This window comes from Trematomus bernacchii, unplaced genomic scaffold, assembly GCF_902827165.1.
Source record: "Trematomus bernacchii unplaced genomic scaffold, fTreBer1.1, whole genome shotgun sequence".
NCBI lineage: Eukaryota > Metazoa > Chordata > Actinopteri > Perciformes > Nototheniidae > Trematomus > Trematomus bernacchii.
Window position 1 is genome coordinate 212,896 of NW_022987682.1, and position 13,670 is coordinate 226,565.

The 13,670-nt window shown below is 39.2% G+C and overlaps 1 protein-coding gene and 1 pseudogene across 1 annotated transcript in view; one reads left to right on the forward strand and one right to left on the reverse strand.

The window, feature by feature from the left end:
• Positions 1-13,670, forward strand: part of LOC117487666 (interferon-induced very large GTPase 1-like) — a 339,011-nt gene that overhangs the window by 211,094 nt on the left and 114,247 nt on the right. The window lies entirely within an intron of this gene.
• The window catches only part of LOC117487670, a 259,379-nt pseudogene that overhangs the window by 122,971 nt on the left and 122,738 nt on the right, over positions 1-13,670 (reverse strand).

The window sequence follows — 13,670 nt, forward strand, 5'->3', positions numbered from 1 at the left end:
AATTTGAATAGACCTACAGCCAATCAGAGCAACGCAACGTTGGATCTGCGTCATGTCTTATTGATTGAGATCAATCGAAACCGCCATTCAGTATCCCCATTGGATCTTCAACGTGTACTATCATACGTCACGTTCACAGTGATCCCTTTTTATTTACTACAAGACAAATGTGCCGTTTTATTTCATACAGTTCCATTTTGATTGAGACAGGGAAATAATCTAAACCTCACGCGTGGCGTTTCACTGTCAAGGGGGGTAATATAGCGTGTATGTAATTACATTGCAAATACTGACTTGAGCACCACCACTGTATGGGTTAGCCCTACCATAGATTACCCAACAAAAATGCTCTGGCGCCGCTACTGCTTACAAGCGTTACAAAGAAATCTATCCGGACTGGAAAATCCCACCAGATGCAAGCCTCCAGGCATCAGACTACTGGAAATATGTACTGGCAAAGTTCAATAAAGAGTTTGCAGCAGCATACGATGCAAACTCTGCTGATATTCCTGCAGCTTGGAAACTTATCACACCTGAGCAAGCAGAGGCAAGCCTCAAAGAGTCATTTCATATCAAATGAGAAACTACAAGCTTTGTGCTCACAGAGGGTCCCGTCCTCCTCATTACAGTCATCATCCTCTCATGGACATTTAGATTACACTTGATTTATATGAAGAGAAGTACACAAAGTAACATGCTGTTTATGAGATGGCAAGGTTGACCATATATTTCAATAACAACTTACAAGGAATTTGTAAACGTTTCAGTTTGATTAACATACTTTAATTCCTTATTTTTTTGGTTGTTATTGTAGTATCAATTAATCAAATTTGATTTGATTGAGTGTTTTTATTTCCTTGAAGTAACTGATGCAAAAATATTTGCTTTTATGTTTTTCTGTGGTTTTGTCGTAAACACATTAACAATTGTAATGTTTTAAAATATCATTCAGTCTTCATGTCAACATGAAGATTATACAATGTCTTTATTTGTATTTCAAATAAGTATCTGGTTCTTATTATTTACATTTTTATTGACACATTTAGAATTGTTGTCTTTTCATTTCTGAGCTGCATCAAAAGCCACACATTTAGATTTTTAAATCAGTGAATGAATCATTGTGTTTTAGTGGTGGTACAGTCAACATGTAAACATGACAGAAAGTCTGTTGTAATGTCAACGTGTAGGTTATCCTTCAGGTTGTTTTTATTACCTAATCCAGTAAGACATTTAATTATCTTTGTTCAAAATCTATAACCACTTTTCTTTCTGTCATTGAAGTATCTGATATCACATATTTACATGTGTTACTCACTTAAAAGATCATTCAATATAAAAGTGCTATTGTCAACAAGTAACAGCATCATATATGATCTTTCTTTTACTCAGATCTTCTAATCTTTTGTTTCTGTGAAGTATCTGATTCTTTATATTTACGTAATACAAAACACCATTCATTGCTTTATAATGTTAACATGTATACTTACTACTGTTTACTATTTCAATAAAGAGACCACATCTGCAGACTGGCTATGAATGTCTTTGATATTTCCCAGATCAGAATCACAGCATACAGAGTATAATAACTTCTAAAGTGAACAGAAATATCATCACTTCATTTATTTAAATAGTTTTACCGTACTTTTTTTTTTAATAATCATCTTTTTTTTCCATTCCATTATTTAACATTTTTCTTCATTTCAAGTCTTGTTTCTGAATTCAACAAAGAATGTAAAAACAAGACAACAGGTGCAACTCTGGAATGAATCGTGTGTGTGTGTGTGTGTGTGTGTGTGTGTGTGTGTGTGTGTGTGTGTGTGTGTGTGTGTGTGTGTGTGTGTGTGTGTGTGTGCAGAGAGTCTGTGGTGGTGCCGACAAACGACCCGACCCGTCTTGTAACACAGAGCCCGTTTCCTAAACCATGCTAAATGTATGTGTGTGCATAAAGCTGAGTTATGATCGGTCATAATTAATTAGTTTACAGTGAGATTTACTCACATACTTTTGGCCATACTCGCGTAAATTAATGCCAGTTTATTTGTTGTACTTTCTATTTTTATTGTGTAATTTGGTGACACCAATGTGTGCATTTGATACAGATAATGATAGGGGCCTCTCATATACAGTATAGCCCTTAAGGTCAAATAATGAGATCCCCGACCCCCCCACATATCAAATCCCAATTTAACCCCTGTGTGTGTGTGTGTGTGTGTGTGTGTGTGATTGATTGATTGATTGAAAAGTTTATTAACAGCTTGTATATTGGGTACAGTACAGTACAGTGTGTGTGTGTGTGTGTGTGTGTGTGTGTGTGTGTGTGTGTGTGTGTGTGTGTGTGTGTGTGTGTGTGTGTGTGTGTGTGTCACTGTCTTTACCGTGGGCCACATGAAGTCACTTTGGTTTGCTTGGCTGACTGCAGTTTGCTGAGGCTAGGTGTGTCCACATACATCCAGTCTGATCCACGGCTAATCACAGGTTCAGACTCTGAAAGTGAGAGACATTCAGATTAACTTAAAGTTGAATTTAAACTGTTAACAAGAAACTAGAAGTAAAGAATGTTTTTAAGGATGTGTGTGCATGTTTTGCTTTCTAGTGTTTTTGTGTTGATTTGTCCCATAACTGTATATTTTGCTAATTAAAAACACATGATTACATTTGGATAAAGAAAGTATAGATGGAAATACAACAAGGGGGAGTCAGTCCATGTCATTCATTATCTTCATCTTCAGGTCAGCGGAGTTGACAATAATGACTGACCTGTATTCCACCCTGAGCATTTTTTTAACAGTGTTAAAGATACATTAAGCCAGTTATATCATTGTTCAAGAAATCAATCACATGGTCTTACTGAAAACTGTCCTTTACCTATTCATTCTGAACATGGACTCCAGCAGACTACTGACATCTAGTGGACATGAATTGCAACCCATACTTTAAACTCAGGATTTCTCTTTCTAATTGTTATTTTTAAAACATAAAGACATGGAACCTTAAACATTTCTTAATTGTACCTGACAATTAAAGACATTCAATTTAAAGACATTTAATTTAAAACACAACCGTAGCCTCAAGACATGCAAAGTGAATTAAGAAGAGCAACTATCTGCAATTGACAACAACTTAATATGTTTAACTACAGTTGTCCCAATTGAAGCTCCCGTCACAGTGTACTGACTGATTCTGCAGTCCATTGCTGCTGTCACCATCAAACATCTCCACACACAGACAACACAATCATATCTGTCTACTGATTTATCAGGAAAACTCACAAGGTTTATCCCAATATCCATCCTCAACTTGACCCGGAAATCAATCGTTGAAGGACGTCATGATTCCTTAAATGCGTGCGGAGGAGTCGATGGCCGTGTCTCAATTCAGGGGCTGCACCCTTCGGAGTACGCAGCCTACGCGGTCCACGGAGGACCCAGCCCACGTAGACCGGGTAGGCTGGACCGAGCGGCCTACGAAATGAGACGGTCTAGCCTACGGAGCGCTTCGTATTTATGTCACGTGATACGCGCTGTTCGGTTGCGTTGCTCCAGCAGCCTGCTAGCAAATTAGCTTACAAGCTAACTCAGCTGAAAAGGATCCAGAAACTTTACTACTTTTACATTTTTTGGAGATCACCGTCGGCGATGAATTAAAGAGGACCATGGCCAGGTAAATAAGATGAAGCTGTTCCTTTAGCCCCCAGTAATGTTACATTAGTAAGTTAACAAGTAAATTATATATAGCTGATGTAATTTAATCATATTATTTCATATTTAAAATAAGTCTTAATTTTTCTGTACTAATAAAACAATATGTTTTTTAAATGAACAAAAGCATGTTGTATAGATTGATTCTTAACAATATTAGTCTTCTAATCTTAATAGCTGTGATCATAACAGTTTATATTCTCCTTCTTCCCCTAAACCTGCCCAGATGATGTCCCACTGACCCCAGGTCAGCACCTCCAGGTCCAGCAGCACCGTGACCCCCCCGCTCTGCTGAAATACACAATTAAACATTTTCTATGACCTTTTTTTTGTATTAATAAAATTAAACTGAAGACAGTTTAATGACCTAGAGATATCCTATTATTCCACTGCTTATGTGTACATGTTGGAAATAATGGTTAAAACCTCAGTAAATGAAATAAACAATGTGTTTAACAATTACAATTTAATATTGTATTTTCATCTTATCACAAAGTAGAGGTAAGAATATATCCATCCTCTCTCTGCAGCTTCATGTCTTCTATTATTATAACTTTCATCATTGAGACAGAGGAAATCAATCATGTTATTTAACATCAGCAGTAAAACAAATATCAGCAAAAGTGTGTTTATGCAGTTGTTTATTTGTATTATATGTGCAGCAAGTATATAGAAGCAGTTGTTTGGGGAATCAGACAGACTCAAGCTATAATCGTTACATATCTATTAAAAGAAAGGACACATGCAAAATCATATTCTGAAACTAAGACACAAGTCTGTAGGACGGCAGTAAGCAGAGGTCTGGGTGGAGGATGTTCCTGATCGCCGTTTTGCTTTCTTCAGCACCACGGGGGGTCCAGGTGGATGGCAGCTCTGTCCTGATGATCCGCTGGGGTTAGGGGTCCTTCTCCAGCACCACGGGGTCCAGGTGGATGGCAGCTCTGTCCTGATGATCCGCTGTGCACTTTTCAGATCAGGGGTCCTTCTCCAGCAGATCCATTTCTCCAGAATTTTACTAATTACAGAGAAAAACAAGAGAAAAATAAAAAAGTGAATTAATCATATTAAACACAGGGTTGTAGAAGTATTATTGCAAAATGTAACTCTAAGCATTTCAGACAAACAATCCCTAAAGGATCATTTAAAATTATGTACTATTCTGGTTTTTAAAAAACTAAAGAGATGAAGACAGTCACACGTGCATCCCTTTGACAGCACGGCACAAACTAACATCAAGCAAAAGGCTGCTGTCTATTTTTGATTGTCTTATTATTATGGGATTAGGATAAATTAAATAAACTTTAACCTTATAAAAGATGATCAAATCTGGTGGAAATATTTAAAATAGGCTTTTCTTTTAGCCCTACCTCAAAGCAGCATGAGCTGAACACAAAGGTTGTAATGTTGTCCCAAAGTTTAATAAACAGTAAAACATTGCTACATGTCAGAGAAATAAATAAAGCAAACAGCAGCTACACGTCAGGGTAGCCTTTTATAAATCCCACCGTACTGTAGGCTATACCGGTCTAAATGTCACTTTGGTCTATTTATGTAATATAAAGTATAACTTATCTATAACAGAGCCAAGATCTCTGTATGACTTTAGTAAACTTCTGAATTGAATTAAAAATAAGTGTAAACAACAGTGCAGTACGTCCAGCTAGATAGTTAGCGTCACATATTTATCCGTATTATTTAACGAAAATGTACGTTTTAATGCCCCTTGGGTTTGACGTGTGTGACGTTAGTTAATTTAAAGTAAGTTAAAACCCAATACTCACATTTATTAGTGATTCCTCCGCTTGCTGTTGCTTTTAAATCCACTCTGCTGGGGAGACCAGAAGCCATTTCATTTGAAAAAAACTCACTCTTCCCTGCGTGCATTGCACCCTGGGATATGGTAGGCCGCGGAGTGTACATCAGATGTATCCTTCAAATTGGGGAAAAGTAGGCTGCATTTGTGGGCCGCATTCGAAGGAGTCTCGTCTTTTTTTTAAATTGGGACAGCCTTCTTTCGGCGGAAGTGACGTATGCGGTCTACGAATGCACCCTTCGAAGGATGAAACCCCTGAATTGAGACACGGCAGATGAGTGAGGAGGCTTCCAGAGGAGAGGGGCGCGAGGAAACACGAGTGCAGGCTATGCGGAAGTGTTATTGCTACATGCGCATCAAAGCTCCGCCCACAGATCCAGAGCCGTGTGCATACTGCGGCTGTTCTGTCTGTTGAAGAATGATCTGAGTCTTCAAAAGGTTACATTTGCTTGATTTTTTGTAAAACAGATATATCTTTGATTAAGGAGGAGATGCTTCTCTCCAACACATTCAAGTGTGACCACTTTGGATATTGTTCTCTCTCTCTCTAGGTCATCCTCAGACGAGCCCTCCATCGTCGCTTCCAGTCATCCCGGTTCTCCATACATCTGGCTAGTTCATTGGTACTTTGTGCTCCTGCATCATTCTTGAGTACGTCCACGTATGTTGGTGTGGGACGTCCTCGTGACCGATGCCCGTGTGTTGGTTCCCACAGCACCAATTTGCCGGCTGGCAGCTCTTGATGCCTTTGGCTATGTCCAGCGCCATATAGATAGAAGAGTTACGACAGCGGAAGTCCAAAATGCTTGATCGTCACGTGGTTCAGGGAGAGTCAATAGTTCCCCGGAAGTTCGTGGCGGGACATATGAATGCATGATTACCGGAGATAGAACTACGATTTTTGGTAATAAGTAGTGAATAAAGGTCTTGATTTGCAATATTTATACAACATACCGATATGTGCAGGTGTGCACATAACTTTTTGAGTGAGTTACTCAGATGAGTACCAGGAGACAGCGTTTGGTACTCACCCCACATGAAGCGTGGTGTTAATAAGTGCAGTCTTCCTCACTGTCCTCCTCAGTGTCTCCTTCACTGTCCTCTATTTACACTTCTTGCATGCTAGATGATGAAGATGATGAAGATGCACCTCCCTGTCTCTTTGTAAGCCTCCGATTTGCTTTCTCCAAAACTTGTTGCCAAAACTGTGAAGTCCTTGCATTTCCTGAGGCCAAGTTGAAGGATCAAATACTAAGAAATTATCACATGACTTGAAGTCATATCTGATTTCAGAGGTGGGAAGTAACAAAGTACACTTATTCAAGTACTGTACTTAGGTACAATTTAAGATACTTGTAGTTTACTTGAGTATTTCTATTTTATGCTACTTTGTACTTCTACTCCACTACAGTTCAGAGGTAAATCATGTACTTTTCTTCCACTACAGTTATTTAATCCCTTTAGTTACTTCACAGATGTGGATGAATGATGTGAAAATATAATCAAGTGTTAAATCAGACTTTAGTTCCACCTGGAGTAAATCCACAAGCTACCCTGCAGTATACAAAGTCATTCAAACTAATTTTTAAACACTTTAATGATCAATAATTATAAAACATATCATATACATTATTATGAAATGGACCAATCTGCAAAATGAATACTTTTACTGTCGCTACTTTAACTAGATTTTGATGATAATACTTTTCTAATTTTACTTGAGTAACACTTCTTCCACCTCTGTCTGATTTCAAACTCTTCCATTAACACCCTGAGTAAGTTTGCAGCTGTGTGTTTTACTCCACTTTGTTGTAAATAAAACTGCAGCAGCTTGACCACAGAGCGTGAACGTTGTGATCAGCTGATTTTGCGCAGTTCTCCAGTGTGTGCGCGGGGCACAGAATGTGCACAGGGGAGTCTCCCACCGCAGCCAGTTGACGTAGTTTTGGTACAATTCTGTTGTACACACCGACGTTAACAGCAGCTCCGTCTGTGCACACGGCGACCAACTCTGTCGTCCAGTGATCTAAGCCTCTGCCTCCTGTGAAGCTTCACAGGTCCGTCGGTTATGTCCTGCGCGGCACGGCCAGCACCCAGTTCAATCAGTCATAGAAAGTCTGAAGATTTTAGCAGGGAGCGAAACGGCAAAGTGGCTGCTTAATGTCTTTGTTTTTTTTGGACATGTCTAATAATTTACTCCACTGAGTATTGACAAGAAACATGTGTAGGCGAAATATGTGTTTTGTTTTGATGACCTATCAGGTACGCAAAGGCGCGTTGTGACACAAGTGACGTTACGCATTTCAGATTGTTGCCGCGCATGCGTACCTGCGTACCAGTTATGTGCACCCCTGGATATGTGTATGTATTTACATCAATATGTTTTAAAAAATAAATAGAATCTGCTAATATTTATGGATAATATTAGGAATAGTGTGAACAGCTAGTTTACTTGTTAACATTAGGCTGTTGCCTTGGTTAAAGAGCCTGTTGCTGTTGTGTATTGCTTTGAATTATTTAAAACAAATATTATCTTCTTAAACAGGTATGGTAGTCAGGTGCATCACTTCCTAATGTTTATTGATATATTTAGAGGGAGGGGATGGCAAGGAATGCTTCAAAATTTAGATTAGATTAATTTCTACCATTTTTTTAATTCATGGTGGTTTCAGTAATCCCATGGTACTTGAGGACATAAGTAATCTAAATGACTAATGTACTCTTTATGACTTTCAGAAAGGACAGGAGACCAACAGGTGACTATCAATGGACTAGAAGCAACATGATTATGACGTTAAAAGTGTTGTTTTAGGAACATCCATTGTAAATACATGGAATTCAATAAACATTGAATAGCATGTCATGCAGTTTGTCTGTGCCTTTTCTTCCGTGTTGTCCTGGCATATAGTCTCCACCATGGTTTGCTGTGCTGCCTGGGGATGCTCCAATCGCTCAGAGAAAGGAGTAAGAATCAGAATGTACGGCTTCCCCACTGACACAGAGAGGAGGGAAAAATGGCTAGCTCAAGTCAGCAGGAGCAATTTAACAATCAAAACAGACAGCCGCAACAAAATATGTGAGGTAATCATATTCAAACACTGCATTTGCACTTTTTCACAAAACGAAGACCACACCATTGGGAAGCTTAATGTTTGGTTTAATACAAATAACAGGGAAAGGCTTGAGACTCAAGGTGCAGGGTGAGGGTCTCAGTGCAGGTATTCAGGCTCTATTGAATCCCCCTCTGGTTCTTGTGCTGAAAGAGGGAGAAACAGACAGGAGAATGGGTTATACACACCTATATAGCACATCTATTGGATGGGAAATTGCCTTGGGGAGATAAGGTGTGGTCTTTGTTTCCAACTGAAGTTATGGAACTTTATTATTTGTGAGTTTAACAAAGTATGACAAATGGCATCAGTAATGGATGTGATATGAATTTGTATAAAGTTGTCTCACATTCTTGGTCGTATTTTACGTACAGTATGTAATGAGTGTATACATGTCCAGTAAGTCCTCCACCTGTAACATCACTGCCCCACCTGCCGGTTACTAATATACACTAACAAGATTACTTATATAATACAGTGATAGAATACATGTTTAGTATGCTTACTTATATACAACAGTAGTATTACATTTACCTTGTGTTTTCACTCTCACTTTGCCATCATTTCAAAATCAGCTGAGCTGCAACATAATACAGACAGGTAATAATCAACAGAATACACTAAAAACACTCACCCATAAATTACGTTTTTGTTTACTGTTTGGAAGTCTCAAATATGCACTCTAAATTAATATCAAATAGCTCTCTTCCTTATTATTGTGTAACGTTAACTTTATTATACTAGCTTGTAGGTCTACTCCAAAATGGAGATCGTAATTTCTCCACCTCCACTCATTACAATCACACGTGCCCCAATGTTATATTTAACTAATATTATATTCCTCCACCCCACAAAAAAATCACGTTTAGAAGCCCTTTTTCTCTAATTCCACAACGTTGGATGAAATAACATTAGGAGAACGGATTAATAGCTGTTCATGGTTAACGTGTGTTGCTAACTTTATCCGGTATCCTAGCCTAATCTGTTATCTATAAACGGATGTTAATGGATTATCCCTAAATCAGTAGATTTAGGGATAATCCACTAACATCCTTTAATACACATGTTCATTTGACTCAGATGTGCTGATAATATCCGCAATATACATCTTTAAACGTCTTCTTACGTTTAAAAGTCCATCACGAACGGTCTATTATGCTGCAACTCTACTGTGTTGCTGGCCGCAATAGTTCCCCGGAAGTCAGCGGCAAGCTAACTTCCGGGGAACTATTGACGGCTCCACGATCCGCCATTGCTGTAAAAAAACTGGTCCATTGGAGTGAACGGAGATGTCGTAACTCTTCTATTACACGGCTCTGGGTATGGCCCTACAATATATCATTTAAATATAGCATGATAGGTCCACTTTAAAGGGGACCTATCATGCAAAATGCACTTTTGTACGTCTTTTATACATGAATATGTGTCCCCGGTGTTCCAGGGAACTCACCAAGTGTCAGAAAACACAACCCTCTCTATTTTCCTCCATACCCAAATCTCTAAAAAAGGGGCTGCAACGGATCTGATACAGACTGATCCAGATTTGAACACTTCTACAGTATGTCATCACAGAAGTGGCGCTACGGTTATTGGGCCAACTCTCCACCTATCAGGGGAATGTGGGGTTGGGCCACATCGGCCATTGCCGCTCCAAAGCACTGGAGACGCTGTAGTACATATGCCAGGCCTGTAAGTGGCGCTGTAGTCTGCCACAAAAGTAGTGAAGAAGACTTCCCGCCCATAGTTACCATGGTTACCCTTCTGTTTATTCTCCGCTGTGGCTTTTTTTCTCCCTCCCCGAGGCAAGCGTTTGCTCCCGCTGCTTTAATTCAATGCAATCCCTCCCCGTCGAGGCAAGCACTGTAATTCTCTCCGGTTAGTCCACCAGCAGATGACAAACACCCACCTCTCCGCCTCTTCCAAGGAACGAGGGGACCGTGCGGCAGAGTTTCAGTTTCAGTTTCTTTCGCCGGTCAAGATGTCCGTTAAAGTTTAAATCTTCCGGACAAAATTAGAAAAGTGCCGGTCAAAGGTCTTCTTTGTTATTTATTGAGCTTTAAAACAAATGAATAACGACTCTATATAATAAAACACGGAGGACGGAGATCTCTTTTTCTCCCCCTCTTCTGACAGCCCAGCAGCTGATCAGAGCACGGCTACCCTCTCCTGAAGGGGGGCGTGGTCAGCAGAATCAGACCTGTAGACAGCAAACAGCACATAGAGCGAAATGAGGCATGGCTAAAATGCATGATCTGTTTGGTATTTTGAAAACAGAAACGTATAAATATACCTTATATAGGTATGGCCCTACAATATATCATTTAAATATAGCATGATAGGTCCACTTTAAGATAAGAAGCAGCATTTTACGGCGCGCTATGCATGGGGCCGCCTTGAGGGGGTTTCCCGACTTGTCGTTGCAGTAAATTAAAGGGTGTTTCATGTTGTCGTTGCTTTGGACCTTCTTAATCTACCTTCTTTGGGGGCCCCCTTCTGTTCCGGGGCCCCAAGCAGTTGCCTGCCTTGCCTGTCCGCAAGCGGCGGCACTGGTCATTCCTCGACTACGGTGTGGGAGCCACGCAAAGTTCAACAAGGCTATTGGAAGCCTTTAAAACTATTGTAGGTATCAATAAAGGAAAAAAACAACATCAATCACAGACAAAGAAATTGTTTCCTACCTTTATGGAATAACCATGGTAAAATGCTGTTCTTGATTCCCACAGTCTTTAAATTACTCTATATGCAATATTTAGTTATAAGTACATTTGTCCTGAGTCAACAGCTCTGCTCTTCTCTGGGAATGCAACATTCCAATGGGTGTGTCCTTTTCAACCTGGTCTCACCAGAATGCGTGACTCCACCACGACTCCTTAACCTCTTAAGCCCTGAGCCTGTTTTTCAGGTCTCAGGCTCGAAAATGACATTCCCAGAACAAATGACCATATCTTCCCTTCTAAAAGGGTTAAATTAATAATCTTTATTCTCAAAGTAATGACAAACCTGTGAGTTGGATGTAGAAAAGTCAGAATCAATATAGATGTTTTTTATTTTAAAGACATTTCAGATTTTACATAGTAAAAAACTGTAAATTATAGTGTCCGTCCAAAAATTATTTTTTACTTATAGTGAAAACTACCCTTGGATGATGGGTTAGTAGACTAAAAGCTTTAGGAATCCAAAGTACAACATATAATAAGTACCCTGTATCAAGATTGATGCAAAACAAGTGAAATTTGACCTTTTTAGAGAGGTTTAGCCAAAAAAAAAAACACTTCTGGGGTCATTTGGGTGGATTTGACCTATCTCTGGCCCCCCCTTGCTCGATTTTGATGAATGAAATCTCTTTATAACCGCTAGAGCCAATGGAATCGAGGGAAAGTTATATACACACCAAAACGTTAACAAATAAGGAGTGAGAGTGACGCGTTACCAAAACCGGAAGCTGCATACACTCTGGTGGCTACCATTAGCAGCTAACTTTTCCGCTCCGATTTTTACATAAAAAATAGAATTATGGATTATAAATAATTTTTTCAAAGGCACAGGTACATTATCAACCTATGGATCAACAGTTGTAGATTTTTTTTTTTCGTTTTAATGCCATTGAACACGTCTTTTGACCTAATTGACAGCTACGGTGAGACGATCTGCCGTAAAAGCTCCGTAAAGGTACGTGTTGTGATGTCTGTGTTTGCTTCCCCTGTCGCAAGTTCGGATCGCTCAGTGATGATACTATACCTAAATAATCAGTGGAGTCTCAGCTTTAATCGGCTATATTGTATGTGCAGCTACGATAAGTAATAAGGGTATCTTTATCTTGAATTGTGTGCCGCAGTGCGTTAGAATGTTTTCGCTCAGGGGTCATTTAGACGCTTCTTATGAGACTTGTGTTTTGTTTTGGTAAAAATGGTTCATATCTTCAGTTAGCTGAGATTATTCCCGTTAATCTGGTGCTACACATTAATAGTTTCATAAATGTTAAGAAGCCCTGAGACATTATCTCGAAAACAAAACGGTGGGAGGGGTCCAATGGGGGGACCGCCGTGCTTAAGAGGTTAACACCGCAGTGCGTGGTGGAGTCACGAACTTTGCTACATTTACGTGTCTGCACCACGCAAACAACCCCAATGTAAAGTGAATGAGGCTCCTTTGTCGTGGTGCACACACGCGTTTCTACAACGTCCAGCAGTGAGCTTTTATTCTATAAAACGTTTTTAAAATCTACTTTATAGCTTGTAGTAACTCACGGGAGGCTTCTTTTATTTTATTTGTATTCATAATAATTTTTATTTTTCATCAGAATGTATTATGGTGCATTATTTACCAATTTTTGTTCTCAAAAAACAGTGCATTGTGTGTTTATTAAATTAGTTAGTTTTTAAGGAAGGCCAGAGCTTCAGCTGTGTCAAATAGATTGTTCCCTTTAGTTAACGTTATTTAAAAGATAATTATATTCCTATTTGATGTCCCCTTTATTGTATTACGGACGCAGAGAGCAATGTGAGCGTCCATTCCCATTGGATAACGGAGGATTTTACACCCGGAAGTAAGTATTCTCCTTACTGTCGATTGATTTTATTTACAGTGATATCTGCACTACTCATCAACTCAAAAACACCAGATTATCCTTGTTAATTACACAACATTGATTGGTTTAAATTGTGTGCAATGCTTTTGGATTTTCCCCTTTCGATTCGGAGAAACAAATATTTTTTCGGAGTGTTTGGATAGCAGAAGACACTATACTACCCAGAATCCTCAGCTATTGTTCCGCTTTGCCTCAAGCTCTGTGATTGGTTGACCTCCAACTGCATTCCATAGAGTGGCGAAGTCCCTCCCCTTCCGGTGGACCTCCATGGGACCTTATTTCGGAAAAATTATGTATTGAAGTCAATGGAGAGAGAAAGATTATCTTTCGATCCCGTTTGAATTGTGCCACGAATTACACATATGATGTTTGTCAATTTAAAAGATAATTTTGCAAGTCAAAAAAAAAAAAATGTGTCGTAAAACTGTGAAGTAACACATTTGTTTGTGTGAAACGCTTAA